Raw genomic sequence first — 18,159 nt, 5'->3', positions numbered from 1 at the left:
TAAACCTGATGCTGTTTTAACTCAAATAAATAAGTACACTTTACCTAAACCTTAAAATATACCCTTCTTTACTCTGTGTTTTAGTTTAATTTGCATGATTTCTCTCAATCATCAAGACATTTTGATTAACTTATTTTATTTAAATCTGTGGATTGAACATTTCATCAGTCATGCATAAATTAAACTGCTACTCTGCAGCTATTTCTGTTATCACTGTTGGCTATTATTTTTGTTGTAAAGTTAAAAGCTGATTAAAAGTACATTACTTTATGAAATACATGTAATAAATATTTATGATAATCGCAATTAAATGAATCTAGAATGAACTTAAGCTAAAGCCACAGAAATGATTGAAGTGCTCGAAACACCTGCTGGGGAAAACATAAAAGCAACAAGATCTCACTCCAAACATTTTGCACTTTTTACACAACAATTGCAAGATTTTTTAAAAATACAAGTTTTTAGGAAAAATAACTGATGTAACTTAACTTAAAGCCATTAAGTCAAACTGTTTTTTTAGGGCAAACAGATCATCATTAAGACTTTTACCCCTCTTTTAATTATGCAAATGTTTGTCATTAAATCTGTCTATACATAAATCTAGGCAAAATGGTAGCGTTATCAGTCAGAAGGATAAATGTTTTATGAACTTATAAAAGTAAAAACCGACCAAAGTTCACCTAAACCAGGGGTGTTCAAAGTCGGTCCTGGAGGGCCGGTCGGTGTCCTGCAGTGTTAAGCTAAAACTCCCAGGGGCGCCGTAAAGGGGGGAAAAGTTAGGACGATTCTAAGGGCCCATTAACTTTTGAGGGCCCCAGCCAAGGACTGTGCCGCAAACGCAACCCCCTTAAGCTGAGCCCTCTTAGCTCCGCCCCCGTCTTTACTCTGCGTGTTAGCGCCGTTGTCAGTACCCGATCCGTGCCGCCTGCCCGAACTGTTTTGAGCATGCGCATAATTATGCGCATGCGCAGAAGCTCTACGTGTTTTACGACAGTTTACGACCCTACCTGATCTGTTCCACGCATGCGCGACAACCGGAGTTTAAAAATAGTGAAGAAATGCGTCATATAACAACACCGGCGAACATATGGAGGCTAAGGTAAGTGACGGAAATGTTCGTTTAAAAGTTTTTAATGCAGATATACAGGCTTCTTTATGCATAAACAAGAAGGTCACTAAGACATAATATACAGTATTTCATATCAGCATGTAGTTAGCTAGCCTAGGTGGCTGGTTAGGCTTACAATGAAATGCAGTGTGTCCGGTTACCTGAAAACTTTGAGTGTTTAAACTTACATTTATTTGATGGTGTATTGGCCCTGACTATATTCATGTGACATGTAAACCACAATCCTTGTTGATACCAGAGGTGGACACTACTTAAGTATTTTACTTTCTACATAAAAGTATTCCTTTTTTAATCAGTGTTTTACTTTGGAAAACATACATTCCCAAGCATATTATCATATTTTTACTCCACTACATTTCATAATTTCAAGTTTTTGGTTTCCCTACTGAAAATCCAGCTAAAACCAGCATAAGCTGGTAGCTGTTTTTGCTTCTTCTTCTTCTTCTTCTTTATAGTTTATTGGCGGTTGGCAAACCAGCTTATTGGTGCATTTCCGCCACCTACTGGGATGGAGTGTGAATACCTAGGATGATGGAATGGATAAACTACTATATGTATATATATATATATATAAAAAAAAAAAAAAAAAAAAAAAAATTAATAATACTGATAACACTTATATAAATGAAACAAATAATATTAAATAATACTAAACACTTCTTTTTGTAACACATTAAATCCTGTGCATTAACCGTGTATCTCTCAAATATTTAAATAATATAGGGTACACTTTTGACTGTACCTGTGCACTCTGAAATAAATCTTTTATTGTTAACTTTACTTTCAGTTTCTTTAGTCCATCTACAAGTTGAACTCGTTCATTATTATACCCTTGACAGTGAACAAGCACATGCTCCACTGTTTCTGCCACTCCACAGTGGATGCACCCATCTGTCTCACTTTTCCCTAACATGTGTAAATAATAATTTAACCTGGTGTGCCCAATGCGTAACCTCGAGATAATTGTATCCTCTCTTCTGGATCCATATTTTCTCCTATCATTCCCAACTGTATCCTGAATATTATATAAGTGTCTCCCTTTTAACTCCTTATTCCAGTTTTCTTGCCAGATATTTATAACAGATTTTCTTATAATACACTTAGCTTCAGCTTTACTTAATGGAATCTTTATGTCAACTTCATCCTTATTTAATCCAGTCTTTGCCAGTTTATCCACGATCTCATTTCCCTCAACTCCAACATGAGCTGGTACCCATAGAAAAGTAATATTTTTGTCTATTTGATTTATCCTGTACAAAATTTGTAATATGTCATGTAAGATATCTTGTCTTGTATCTGACTTTCCACTTTTCAAGCTACACAAAGCTGAGAATGAATCAGAGCATATAACTGTATCCTTAACATTAGAGTCTTCCACCCATAAAATTGCTATGAATATTGCCATGAGTTCTGTTGTAAATACTGATATGTCATTCGACAGCCTCTTAACAGTACTCAGATCAATATGAGGTATATATATTGCTGCTGCTGTATACCCAGATTGAGGATTTTTAGACCCATCAGTGAATATCTGAACACTATTATTATAGTTTTGATTCAAATAATTTGCCACTGTTATATCCATAGGTACATACCTATCCTTTTCATTCTTTATAATGTTTAATTGTAGATCCACTAACGGCATTCTGTACAGCCAAGGGGGTAAAATTGGTAGACTTACTGTATGGCTCATAACTATACCCTCTATTCCAATATCTTTGGCAACTTGATCAGCCCTCCATCCAAAACTATTTAAACTTGAATACTCATGCTCCCAACATTCTTTTAATACATCTTTTACTGGATGAGCATCTGTATGTCCCTTTACGGAGCACCAATATGCCATTTCCAGCTTAATTTTCCTAATTTCTAATGGCATTTCTGCCATTTCAACCTGCAGAGCAGAAATTGGAGATGTTCTAAATGCCCCACATGCTATTCTCAGTGCCTGGGATTGTACTCCATTTATTTTCTTTAGCATGGAAGGCGCTGCTGAACTGTATACTATGCCACCATAATCAATAATTGGCCTTATCACTGCACAGTAAATTCTCTTTAAAGAATACCGAGTTGCCCCCCAGTCTACTCCTGCAAGACACCTGAGAACATTAACTCCCTTTTTACATTTTTCCACTACTTTCTTGATGTGTAATGCAAAAGTAAGTCTAGAATCCATCCATATCCCAAGGAACCTAATTTCTAAGACCTGTTCTAATGCCTTATCATACAACTTAAGTTTAGTGCTTGGTAATTTCTTTTTCTTAGAAAAACATATTACTTTTGTTTTTTCCACAGACATTCTAAAGCTCCAGCTATTAGCCCATTTTTCCACTTCTATGATGGCTTTCTGCATACATCTTTCCACATATGCCACATTTCTACCCCGTTTCCACAATGCACCGTCATCTGCATACAGAGATTTTCCAATACCCTGTCCAACTTTGGAAAAGATATCATTAATCATGATATTGAACAATACTGGACTACACACACTTCCTTGTGGTGTGCCATTATCAACTGACACAATCCTAGAGTAACTTGTCCCAACCCTTACTTGAATGGTCCTATTTAGCAGAAAATCCATTATCCAATTATATATTTTTCCTTTAATGCCCATCTTTTCTAATTTAATTAAAAGTCCCTCTCTCCATAACATGTCGTAAGCCTTTTCAACATCAAAAAATACTCCAATTAATACTTCTTTATTTACCATTGCCTTTCTGATTTCAGATTCTAAACATATGACTGAATCCATAGTACTACGTCCTTTTCTAAATCCGCTCTGATGTGGGCACAAAAGATTTCCCTTTTCTATAACATGATTTAATCTGCCTATTACCATTCTTTCCATTAACTTACACATATTTGATGTCAAAGCAATGGGTCTATAACTAGATGCTAACGAATGATTCTTCCCAGGTTTTGCAATTGGAATTATTACACCATGTTTCCATGAAGAGGGAAGTTTACCCATTTCCCATATCTTATTGAACAGTAGTAAAATAAAATTCAGGGACACATCTGAAAGATGTTTTATCATTTCATAACATACATCGTCCTTCCCTGGGGATGTATGCCTGACCCCTTGTAGTACCTGTTTTAACTCATATAAGGTAAACCCTTCGTCCATTACATCACCATCAGGCACTCTTTGAACCATTGTATTGGGATTTTCACTCATGATTTGCTCTCTATATATTCTCATATCATCTGATATGTTACTATCACTGTGAACCTTGACAAAAGCTTCTACTAATTCCTCTGCCTTTTCTTCATTAGATATAATATATTTATCATCTTTGATTAACACTGGGACACCTTTATGCATTTGGATCCCTCCCATCTTTCTTATCATATTCCACATTTCACTGATATCTGTACTCTCACCTATTTCATCACAAAAAGTCCTCCAATACCTCTTTTTATTCACCCTTATTACTCTTCTTACATCTGCCTGTGCTCTCTTATATGCTATTAAGTCATCAAATAAATATGTTTTTTTCACTTTTCTTAACGCTTTGTTACGAATTTTAATTACTTCACTACATTCATCTGTCCACCAAGGTACTGCCTTTTTAACCCTAATACCTTTATTTTTTCCTATAACCTCGTTAGCTGTATCACACAGAATATTATTTATTTTATTATTCATTTCCTCTATATCTCCTAAATTTACTTTCATAACTGCCATTTTACTTTCACATATTTCTTTGAACTCTTCCCAGTTAGCTTTTTTAAATCTCCACCTTTGAATATACTCCTCATGACACTCATCTACTTCCATCCCAATACTACATTTAATAGGATAATGATCACTACCCATACTATTCTGATCACATACTTCCCACTTACATTTCCTTGCTAAACCACTAGATACAATTGTTAAGTCTAATACCGAATGCCTTCCTCTGACTACATCCATCCTTGTAACGCTGCCATCATTCAGACATACAAGATCATTTTCATCTAAAATTTCTTCTACCACATTCCCGTTTGGATCATTATTTGTGCTTCCCCATAAGGTACTATGTGCATTAAAATCACCGCACCATACTATCTTACAATTCCCATCACCTCCTACATCTTTATACAACTCTTTATTTAGACTCTTACATGGATTATAAAAATTAATTATCCTAATATTTTGATTTTCAGCTTTCACTTCTACCACCACTGCCTCCAGTTCTTCAATAACATTTACCTCCCTAAAGACCACACCTTGCTTTATAAAAGTTATCACACCTCCACCAGTTCCTTTATTTCTATCTTTACGCACTATTGAATATCCCTGAACCACAAAAATCAAGTTAGGCTTTAACCATGTCTCCTGTACACATATTATATGAGGTTTCACATTAAAATCATCAACATGTTTTTTAAACTCCTGTCCATTAGATATAAGACTTCTTGCATTCCACTGCAAGACAGTCACTACCATTAAGACCCTCCACGCTCTGTCTGTGTATTAGTAGCACGCACACTTAATTTCTCATTTACCTGTTCTACCGTTACCCCATCAATACTTAGATACTTGTCTGCTGCTCTAATTATTATTTTAATTCTTTCAGTCCTACTTACTGTCTGAGCTGAACAATTTACCACTTCAGCAATGAAAGTTAGAAATGCCAGCCTGTCTTCAATTAACACACATTCCTTTTGCTTTTCCATTTTTGAACTCTCTTTCCTTATCTTTGGCAGAACTGCTATCTTTTCTGTTGCTTTTTCTGTATCCTTAACTCGTTTAATAGCCTCTGCATATGATACTCCTTCCGATACCTTGACATTCTGAATCATAGCAGCACTTTTTCTCACTTGACATCCTCCATACCCTGCACTGTGATCTCCCCCGCAGTTACAGCATTTAGGTTCTACACCGTCTTCACATTCCCCATATTCATGTTCCCCCCCACATCTCGCACAACGTTGCTTACCTCGACACACCGCTGCTACATGCCCATACTTTTGGCACTTAAAACATCTCAACGGAGGAGGAATATACGGTCTTACCACATAACTCATTGCTCCAAGGAATACTCTACTTGGCATTTTCTCCTCATCGAATCTTAGCATTACCGAAAGGCTATCCAGTCTCTCTTTATTCCGAGTGTATTTCAACCTCCTAGCTTCTAATACCGTTGCTCCTGAGATGTTTCTCTTTATTACATCCACTGAAATATCAGTGGGAATACCCGATATTACTCCTCGGGTCCATTTTTTCCCTTCCATAACACTGCACGTCACTTTTTGCCCATCAAGGGTTTTAATCCCTGCAGCAGCTTTCTGTTGTTTACTATCTTTACAAAACACTATCATTTTTCCATCTCGCAAAATTTTAGCACCTTCAATTACACCGATCGTTTCTTTCAGTGCCTTAGTAATTTTCAATGGATTAATTTGATTTACTGCCTCAGACATAAACTTCACCATAACCTTGTATTCCTCCTTACCTCTTTTACTTTGATTATCTCCTCCCTCGCTTTCAGTACCTGACGTTTGGCTCCAATCTTTCCTCCTTTTCCTCTTTTCCACTACTTTCCACTTACTATTTTTGCTTACTTCATTTCTCCCGCCATCACCCTCTTCCTCCATATCTAGATCACTTCCTGACACTCCACTTCCTTCCATCCTAGCTTCAGTCACAACCCAGTGTTGCCAACCGCCGCCAGCTGTTTTTGCTGGTTTAAGCTGGTCAGGCTGTTAGACAGCTGACCCACCAGCTTTGCCAGGCTGGGAGGACCAGCTTAAACCAGCTACTGCCACCTTAAAGCTTATGCTGGTTTTAGCTGGATTTTCCAGTAGGGTTGTGTTTTAATCTCTATCTTTTTATGTTTATCTAATTTATTTTTATTGTTTCGTCATGTCATCTTTGTTTTAATCCCTTTCATTGTCTGTGCATGTCACATTAAAAATGTACAATGTAAATAAAGTTGATTTAATTTGATTTAGTCTTTCATCATTATATCTATGTGTTAACATTGTAGCAGCATATGGTGAGTCAAGATATCTTTTTTTTTAGTAATTTGTATAAAGGACCAACATGGACCAGTATTTATTTCATGCTGCCCTTCGGCAGTACCTACTAAGTGGGATGTCGATGTCGCGGTTGACTGGAAGAGAGTCATGCGGGTGGCCAACCACTTCGTTGTAGATGGTAAGTTAGTTGAGATAACATTGGACAGACAGACAAACAGACCAGTAAATCAATAAATTAATCAATCATCTCTTTTTCAGACAATCATCTTTTGTATACTATTATTTTCTTTTCAGTGTTTTACATCTGCTCTTGGTTGTTTCCATTTAATGAATCTCGCACTGCATACTATTGTTTGCTTTGTGACAAATTAAATGTTGTGTTTGTAGATTTGTCCATGCTGATGGCCATGCAGCATAGTTGAAGCAGACCTGTCAGAAAACATGTCTAAGGTGCTATGAATCCTATGACTAGTAAGTAGAACCTCAAACTAATACATTGCTATTCAAAGGTTTATGGCTGTGTTTTTATTTATTTAAAATGTACCCATTTCATTGCTGAAAACAACGTTATCTTGTGTATATGGTATAATATAATGTGTTTGCGTGGTTTCTGGTAAAAAAAACAACATTATTTTCCACATACCGTACATTTTTGTAGGTTTAGATTTCCCTCCTTCCTCAAACGCATTGATTTTGTACAGAACTCAGTGATTTAAAAAGCTCTGTGTCCCTAATTGACCAGCTAATCTGTACATTGTGACGCTCCTTACCATGTTTAAAAGATTCGCTCACAATGCAATGCTAACAGGAGTAAACTTACAGGCCAAAGTGGGAGGAATTATGATATTGTCAGTCTTGTCTACATCACCAATCCCAGGAAGTAAACTGTTGCCTACAATCTGTGTGTTTGTTGTTGTCCAAGAAAAGAGATTTACATTGGAGACGATAACTTGTGTCATCTTTTACTTTGGGGTTTGTACCTTTCGCATATCGTTAACACTTACTAATACACACTTACACACCAGGAAATGCAAAAAAGTGAATCAGACCATAGTTGCACTTTACATAAACAGTTAAACTCTACCAGTCTTAATCAAGAAAAGCACCTCTTCTAAGCCAAGCATTCGCATACACATCTTATGACCTTGTTCTCCAGTGATGAAATGATAAGAAGTGCACATAAACTTTTGCTTGAAATAATATGAACCGCAGCAATCCTAATCCTTCTAATTTTGCTTTCCTGTTTTTTTCCCATCAGGATACGCATCCTAAAATTACTAGAGGTTACGGAAGCTCCTTTTTGGATCCAGCTTCATTTGTGAAGACTTCAGATGATGCCAACACTCACAGAGACTTAAGACGATGGCAACAATAGATGAAGCAACACTCACAAAGACTTTAGATGATGGCAACTATAGATGGACATACAAAATTGCCAAATATAATATTGTAATTACTGCCCCAAAGCGCAAGTTTGCAGATTTTTAACCCACTTTATATTGTTACAAATACAATAGATGCTAACATTTGAACAGAAAATGTTTCCTCTTTATTCTTGAGTTAATTGTGCTGATTTATTCCCTTTTTTTTTATCCACAGTACTTTGCCAAAATTATGTTTTGCATCATCCAAATGGTTCATTTACAAATTACAGACATTGTAACAACACAAAGTGGGTTGAAATTCTGCCAACTTACCCTATAATAATAATAATTGTCTTTTAACTGAACATGACTTTAAACACATGACTTGTATTATCTTAGAGCTATTGTGATATTAATATTGTTTTGTTTCCAGAATATTCTCCTCAGTGAGTCACTGTTACCCCGGACTGATTAAGGGATTTTTTGTAACCTTGAAACATGCATTGGTTTTACTATGGTCAAACTGCAGATCTTATTTCAAGGTTTTGTTACCATGGTTCTACTACAGTAACAATATTGAAATGCTGGAATGAAACTGTGGTAACCATATTATTTTAAATCATGGTAAATTTGTGGTTACTAAAATGCACTACTATATGTTGGTTTAAGAGCATGATTATTTTTTTATGTATTAATAAACCATGGTTGATTTTATATTTACCGTGGTTTTACTGCAAATTATGGTAAAAAATTATAGAAAACTTTTGCATGGAGACAGAAAAAAAGTGTAAGCTGAATGTTTCTATTCGTAAGTCACGTTGGTTAAATGCATCTGATAAATGTAAATGGATTTGTATATTTATTCTGTTTACTGAAACTAATAAATTTGCAGTTGCTATTGTATATTGTTTATTATTGTGTTGAAAGACATTTAGGTTAGAGTGATTAAACGATTATGAACCATGAGCCGCTGTGTATTAGCTGGGACGCGGTTTTGGATAATTGCCAATAAGTCTTCATTTAAATATGTTTAAAAAGAGTCTTTATTAACTACACAAAAGTGTAGCCTACAAAAATACGCTGCCAGTTGTTATGCTTAGCCGTAAAGTGTTTCACACATGCGTGGTACCAATCGCACAATGAAATGGTGACGTTTTCTACTACGCAATTATGCGCATGCGCAATACAGATCGGGCAGGCGGCACGCATCGGGTACTGACAGCCGTCTTCAATCCACGGTCTCACAGTGCGCGTGAACTTCAGAAGAGAACAAGGTGTGTGTATTTACTGCTATTTCCTATGATATCTGAATATGTGCACTTCCTTACTAAAAATGCAGTTTACACAATGTGACGCTGGATCAATACAATGCAGTTTTCTTTCCACTGTAAAGTCTTCGCTCTGTTCACCTCAGTTTAAAAATAAACAAGGTGATTTACGTTCCCTGTTTTGTGTTATGATTCTAACGCGAAGTCAGCCCTTATAAGCTGTTTTATTTAACGTAGCCCATATAAGCTAATTAACATAAACTGGAAATGCGATCGGTTACACACTTCAATGTTTTGCAACGCAATATGCCAAAGAAGGATTTTTATGCAGTCGTGAATCGAGTTGATTGTGATAAAACTGAAATGCAACTAAGGCTAAACTAGTCCAGTTATGTATATTAAAGCTTCTCACCTTGCAACAGGTTTAAGAAATCAATGGAAATCTATGTTGTAATCTGCTATAGTTGTCATTCATTTCATTTTAGAGCCCCGTTGATTAATAAACAGTCTGAACAGTGGCGGTTCTAGACAAATTTCACTAGGGGGGCCAAAGAGGGGCCAGTGTTTTACCAGAGGGGCACATAAAAAATGGCAAGAAATTATATTTAAAGATTATAGGGGTGGTTACAGGAATTAGTTTAAGATAGGACTAGGCCTTAGTTTAATTAGGAAATATAACTAGTTTTAACATACATTATACATTACTTGTGTGCATTTTGAAGGAAAACAAAGCTGTATTTTAAGATATGGCATTGCAAGTTGTTTTAAGTTTGGACAGCCCCTTACATTGATTTATTTTAGTCTAGAACTAGTCCCTTTCCGGGAAACTACCCCTTAAACTTTATTTTACTTTACAATCATATACTTTTTTATTTAATACAAGAGTAAGTGCAGGTGCAAAAGGGGAGCTGGGCTCTTTTCTAAAGCCCCCCAACCGAAAAGCATGCAAGCCTACTCAATAAACTTTATGAAATGCAAACTTTTATAAAGACAAACGTTTGTTTTAGTTTACATATAAACACACATTGCTAGACAGTTAGGGACCACAATCTAATCAACATGTAAAATAATATTTATTTTTATTTATATTCCTCCAATTTTATGCACGTATATGTAAGAGCATAATTACAGCGCTTTTTACAATGTGTAAACTTTAAAAGTTAGAGAGTTGTTGGTTTTGCCGGTTGTTGATGAGTAACAGCTGTAAATGATCACAACACGCTTAACGCAGCCACGTCACAGGAGAACAAGTGAACAGTGTCCCAATGTGAAGTGAGCTAGACTCCCTACCAGTGCCCAAACCTGCATACACATTCTCAACATCGGGAGGTTGGGAACGAATTGAGACACTCGCCGAGCAGCACCTGCAGCCATCTACAGTGGTTGGGTGCGCCGCTCTAATTTGCCCGTGTAGAACGTTGCGTTGCATTAGTTCCGCTTTTGGCGCTCGCGTGTAAAATCAAAATAAATGTATACTTTTTTATTTGGTCAACGCGGGGTGGCCACAGGGGTGGCCAGGGACATGTCTACAGAGGCACGGGCCACCCTTGGCCTCCGTGTAGAACCGCCACTGAGTCTGAAGAATCATTTAATAACAGTATAGCTGTTTTCTTAAGTTCACGGTTTCAATGATCTGTCGTTATTTTTGCTTTACTGAAGCTGCTGGTGTGTGAAACTTGTTCTTTACCTTATAAATAATGCTAATAATTATAATACAGGCTTTGATCAAGCATTTTTGATCCAGTCTTATTTGAGGCATAAGGTATAGAAAAGATGCATTGTTGTTGTTCGCCATTTTTAAATGTTACAATGTCGTCCCAGATAGCAATTACATTTGGCCCGGATCCGTTTTAAGCCCCTTGCCTCCGTTTCTATCTCAGAGACGTTTTCTGATTGTGAACCAGATCCGTGCCAGATAGAGGTTTTAGCTTAAACATCAGTTCAGTATTTATATCATTTTAACAGATCTGGCCCAGATCACTTTTCCCAAAGATAACCGAAAGACATTAGCTGTGTCTGACACTGATTTGGTCCAGATCTGCAATTCGAATCTGAGCCGATACTGATGATCAGGCGGTGCTGAATCAGTGCTGGATCGGCGCTGGTACATATCCGCAACAACCCCTAATAACAGACCAGAAACGGCTTCGGCCCGTTGTGCGTTTGGACCCAGGAACGAGTCCGGCTCTATCGTTTTGCGGTTGCGGTCCTGTTCCGTTACAGTGTCCAGTGGCTATCTGGGGTGTGTGTAACAGCTCAAGTATGTCACTGAGACTGCATGTGAAAATCAGACTAAAGCCTCAAATCTTATTGTGAGATAAAAAGCATCACAGTTTAATTTCAAGCATTAATTTCACTATGATTTCAATCGCTGACATGACATTACTCAGTCAACATTAAATATATCAAGTTCATATTTTCACAAAATGTTCTTTACATTATATAGGATGATTTTATGTGGAAAACAGTAAATCACAAATAAATACTTCAGCTGGGTTTTCACAGGCATGGTCACATTTATCTTTAATCTTTAAGAATGTTGCATTTTCTCTGAATATTCGATTAATGTACTGTATTTTTCAATTAAATTTACATTGAACAATAAATTATCTTAGCTGCAGACATTGTAGGTGTCTATAAATACTGATAATTGTGGTCATAACAATAGCAAAATAAATAGTTCTGTATTATTAAATTACAGACAAAGATTTTGAATAGCTACAGTAGGTTGGATTGGATGTTTGGTGTGAAATGGGTATGGTGGGGGCCTGACCCCCTATTCTTTCATAGGGCCCAAAATTGCTAGCGGCGCCCCTGAAAACTCCCCTCACAACACCTGCCTCAAAGTATCTAGTCTGCCCAGTAAGACCTTGATTAGCTGGATCAGGTGTCTTTGATTAGGGTTGGAATAAAACTCTGCAGGCCCTCCAGGAGCAGGATTGGACATCCCTGACCTAAACCATATTAGACACTGCTCATTTGTGATCAACTCCCCCTACTGGTGAACTATCGGATTTTCGAAACAGTTATCACAAAATTGGAGTCTTCAGACTGGATTTGGCGTCTAATTATCATTCTTTGTTAATATTATAATTACTGACAACGGTCTATTAACAGTGTTTTTATCCCTCTTTTCTTTGATTAAATGTCTTTACCTCTTTTGACTTTGTGTCAAATGCCTTTCTTACAAAAAGTTAAATTCAATGAGCTTTACCATTTGAAATCATTCCTAAAACCTATTTTACATATCTAAATGTTAGCAGGTGCACGTTAGCTTAATAGCAGGTATTAGCTTAGCACACCATCAAAACAGGAGAACTGGTGGGATTCAATTTTTGTTTTGCTACAAACTGACAGAAGTCGAGTGTTTTAAATAACCATATGTGAGCTGACGTGGCTATGGATTGCAAAATCAAACACACAGATGCACCATATATAATCCCAATTGCGTTTAATGTCTTCTTGTATTATCCATCAAAACATCTTTATGTGCATGTTTTAGCCATAGGTTTTTAACAGCAGGGCGGCTATGCCCTTATATGGCCACCATGATGAAACGGATCCAAGCTGTTGTTCGTGTAGTTCGGCTACGGTGTACACGACCCACAATGTAAATATTGGTAGGCATCGGTACTTTAATAATTTTCAATGCTGCTCCATCAATTCCTTCTGACAGGACAAGGTAATTAAATATGTCCCATAAGTTACTTGCCGCGGCCACTTCATATTGTCGTGACGATTGATGGGACAATATGAGACTATCCAAGCATCGTATGAAGTTTTCTCCGTGCTATTAATTTAAAACATTTACAGCAGTGGCATTATTTGTCATATCGCTAAAGTTATAGTGAACTACAAACAATCTTCTAACCACTATCGACTATCGATTAATCATTAATATTTTATAATAAAATTCTGCTCTATCTAATAGAAATAATAACCATTATAACACCAGTCACATTTCTAATCTGCAGACCTGCACTGTCTATCATTAATATACTATATTATTGTATTTAATAGAGTTTGATTAAAGGGGTCATCTAATTGCTTCATAACAGTTTTTATTTTTCCATAAAGACATAAAGTAATATCAAACTACTTTTTATTTGTTGTGTTTCTTTTCTTTAAAATTGTATATCTACTACAATCAGTCACATGGGAAAAAGTAAACTACAAACTACTGTGAATCGTTTTTTAAAATCGAGAATCGTTTTTGAATCGAAAATTGATTTTGAATCGAATCTCGTGCCTAAAAATCGGAATCGAATCGTGAAATTTTCTGAATCGTGCACCCCTAACCCATGGGCTGCCATAGTAGGAAAAATACTATGGGTGCTGTCAACTGTCTGGTACTTACAGAAGAAAGCAACTCATACAGGTTTATAACAATACGGTCAGGGTGAGTAAATGATAAAACTATTTTCATTTATCCCTTTAGCTAAGCTATTAAACATTGCTGACACTACACGTTAAACAAATGCTGTTTGCCAGTAACTTACTGTAGATTATGTAATATACTGGCAAACAGTTTGTTCAAAGTTAAATGAACATTAAATATATTAATATTACAGAATAAAACTATAAAATAAAATAGCAGCCTCATTCAAAGCCATATTCTTTTGGGAACCAAAATCTGAAGCAAAAATCTGAAAAAGTTTGATGAGGATTTCTGGTTATTTTATAGTTTTATTCTGTAAAGATAAAGACTTGTTAATAAATAACATGGATTTAAATCTACAGTAAGTAACTGGCAAACAGCTGCATAACAACATTTTTTTACAGTGGACTGTGATGAATTTGCACTGGAATTACGCACATGAAATTTAGAGAGTGCCAGAATAAAATAGTAAATAATGTATTTTATTCACAAAAGCACAGTTTTGTGGTCTTTTATTTGTTTTTGATTTTAGATTTATAGCTCTTGGATAAGAGGTACCCTCTTGTATGCAGGAGGTCCTGTTATTGGACCGATAGATTAAAAACACACACAATACAGAAGCTGTTATGTTTTCTAGCTGAAGTGTCATATCTACTGTGTGTCAGCAAATGTAATTGCAAAAATTAACCGTTCAAACTGGTTTCTTCCTGTCCCAAACTCACACTGATAGGATGCTTACACAAAAGTTCACCTAAAAACGAAAAACCTGTCATCGTTTACTCAACCTCATGCATGTTGTAAGCCTGTATGAGTTTATTATGTTGAACACAAAAAATATCTTTTAATTTTAAAGTTGACGGTACCCATAGACTTTCACAGTATTTTTTTTCCTACTATGGAATCAATGGCTACCGTCAACTCATCATTTATCGAAATATCTTCTTTTGTGTTCAACAGAATAAAGAAACTCATACAGGTTTAGATCAACATACGGTTGACTAAATGATGACAGATTTTAAATTTTAGGGTGAATTTTCCCTTTAGTAGCACTGCAGTATTTACATTATTCAACAAAATTAACATGTTTGTATAGTTTCTACCTTCTGCATATTAATCTGGGTCATGAGAAAGTATTTTAATAGAAAACATAAGTTTTATTTTTCCATATGCTAGCAAATATTCAGTTAATTTTAGTATTGCTTTATCATAGTTTGGATTTTTTAGTGTTTCTGTGTAATTGATGAATTCGTTGCATCTTCGTAATCTATGCAGATTCCCATCAGACAGGGATATTCCCGGCACTGTGTTAGAGAGAGAAAGAGAGTTTCTGCTTTTCTTGAGTGCTGACTGGTTCAGCCGGCAATGTCTTTCCTGTGTCCTCTCTCAGTTCCTCATCCCTTGATGATTTTCCAGCTCTAAAGTGTTTGACATTCCCTAAAATTATTCCGGAATCTCTTAATCAGTGAGGTTCTTAAGTTTGAGCTTGTTTCTTTTTGATTAAATGTTTAGTGATTCATTTTTTCTTTGCATTTTCAGTCCTGCTGTTTTACCAACTAGGAGGAACCAAAAAAAGAAAAGTAATAATGTACAGTTTTTCAATAGTAACCAACCTTTCAGACCTGCCAGTTGTTAAAAATGCTGTTGGCACTGAAAGTGTTGAAATTTTTACTAAAGTGTACAGTGCTGTGTTTGAAGGTTTAGTTTTATCAAGGACTATACAAAGCAGGTTGCTTGTTTAAGCTTTAATTTGAATGACCACTGAAAAATGTCCATTTCTTTTTGACTTCATGTTGTGCTATGGTGGGAACCCTATGGGTTTACTTCTTCATGGTCCAGCATTTTTAAATGCTCACTACCTGTAATTGCGCTGCAAAACCAGCTGTTTTTAAAAATATATATTGTATTTGAATCAGTTTTACAGTAAATATGAATGGCCAAAATTGTTAACATTATTGCTTAAATAAATTGTTAACAAATGTATGTAGATTTTGCCTTAAAGTGATCTCTCAATCCATGGAGAAACAGGAGATGTATCAGACATTTAACACAAGAGGTGCAGCGGTGTCACTCCTCTACACATGATGAACAACAAAATGTTTAGGCCGCTTTCTGCGCACATTGTAGAAGTGAGAGAGTGCCATCTAGAGTACTTTTTTATTATTTCATTTTTTTTACAGTGGTGAAAGAAAAATTGTAGACATAACCTTTGATTTGTGTAACTGCTGCTACAGTTTGTAACACTGGAGCTGAAATAAAATGAACAATGATGAAATAATTTTTTCTTACTGCTCTCTAATTAAATGAAATTTGTGATGGTTATGTACCTGTGTTACCTGAAATTAGCTGATTTGATGATTTATTTAACCTCTTAAAAGACCTGTGTCCGCATATGTGGACATCACATTTTGTTGTTGTATGGACCATAATATCCCAACCCAATGGCAATTCGTACGGATTTTAGGAGGTGGCTAAATCTCCGGTTGCACATGATTGAATTAAGTTTTCTTAAAATTGTTTTTCTTTAAAAATTGTTTGATCTATCTAATTTAATAATGTACACCAGTTCAACATGATTGAATTAAGTTTTCATAAAATGAAATTTATTTTAACTAATGTTAATTTCATTTTAAGAAATGTGCAACCGATGTCCAGAAGTTTTTTTTCAGTATATTTCTATTTGGTACGACCACATTGAAAATACCACATTTTGACCCGTGATGTTTGGGGCGTGGTTAAGGTTGGGGATTCATTATGTTTTTTCTTATGATAATCGTAAGTTTTTGCACTATTAACTTTGTACGAATTCATACAAAATATGTTTGAGTTCTCGTAAGATCAGGCTGGTACAACATAAACAAATTGAATTTACATTGCTTTAATAGCATTTTAGCTAAATTTTAATGAAGCAAATATCATTAAACACATAGTTTAAGTGGCATACAACACTATGAAATCATAATTTTGACTTACAGAAATTGAATTTCATAAAGTGTATAAAATTAAACCCTACTCTATAAGACAAGTCAATCTGTTCAATTGTGTTTTTAGTTACTGGAATTTTAGTTTGGAGAATATAATTCACCGATACACTGTAGTACAAAGATATAAAATAATGTTGTGACTAAAAATAAAATAAAGCAATAAGTGCATTTTAAAAACAGTTAAGGGGCGTTGTTTATGGAGGACCACAAGACTCATGCAAAATGTAATAAAGAACTTCAATATTTAATAACTACCTGGACAATAAAATAGCAATTAATAAAAAAAATTAAAAATTCATTAATTAATCTATAAATAAATAGACAAAGTTACAAAAAAATCATTATGTAACATTTTATTAGGCAATAAAAAGTGAGATTATAAAAATAACGTAGAAATGAAATATTAATCCACTAATAAATAGTTCAAAGTAATATAACAATTTACAAAAACAACATAAAACACTCAATAAGTTCATCATTTTAAATTGCATTTATAAATTCTTAATTAAATAATGGAATTTCAAAATGTATTTCATAAAGCGATTTAAAAAGAGAAATAAATAACTGGATTTATAAATTGAACTACAAATACAGGTTTAAATTAGGCACTTAAAAGGGAATTCCGTTTAACATTTTTATTTTACTTTCCCGATGGTTCTCCTTATTCTTTTTGCTATTCGATTTGCTTTTCGTTTTAGCCTCTCTATTTAGCTTTTCCGTGACTCTCTAATAGGCACCATGCTTCAGTGTTAAAGTTGGATAAGATCGCCACCTAGTGGATAAAAGTGGAAATATGGATTTAAGGTAAAAACTGGTTCCACTTAGGGTCTGTTTATCACAAAAAATTGTTCCCCTATGATTACGAGCCAGTAAACCAGTGGTTCTTAAACTTTTTCAGCGTGCGCCCCCCTTGTGTACGGCGCATTCCTTCGCGGCCCCCCAAAAGAAAATGTATGACAAGAAACTGTTCTAAAACTCAACTTTTATTAAACAAAACATATTAAATGATACAAAGTAGTACTGTTGGTTAGTAGTCTTATTTTTTAAGGTTTAATTGCGAAGAGTT

Source organism: Paramisgurnus dabryanus, chromosome 11 (assembly GCF_030506205.2).
Source record: "Paramisgurnus dabryanus chromosome 11, PD_genome_1.1, whole genome shotgun sequence".
Taxonomy (NCBI): domain Eukaryota; kingdom Metazoa; phylum Chordata; class Actinopteri; order Cypriniformes; family Cobitidae; genus Paramisgurnus; species Paramisgurnus dabryanus.
This window is presented reverse-complemented; position numbering follows the sequence as displayed.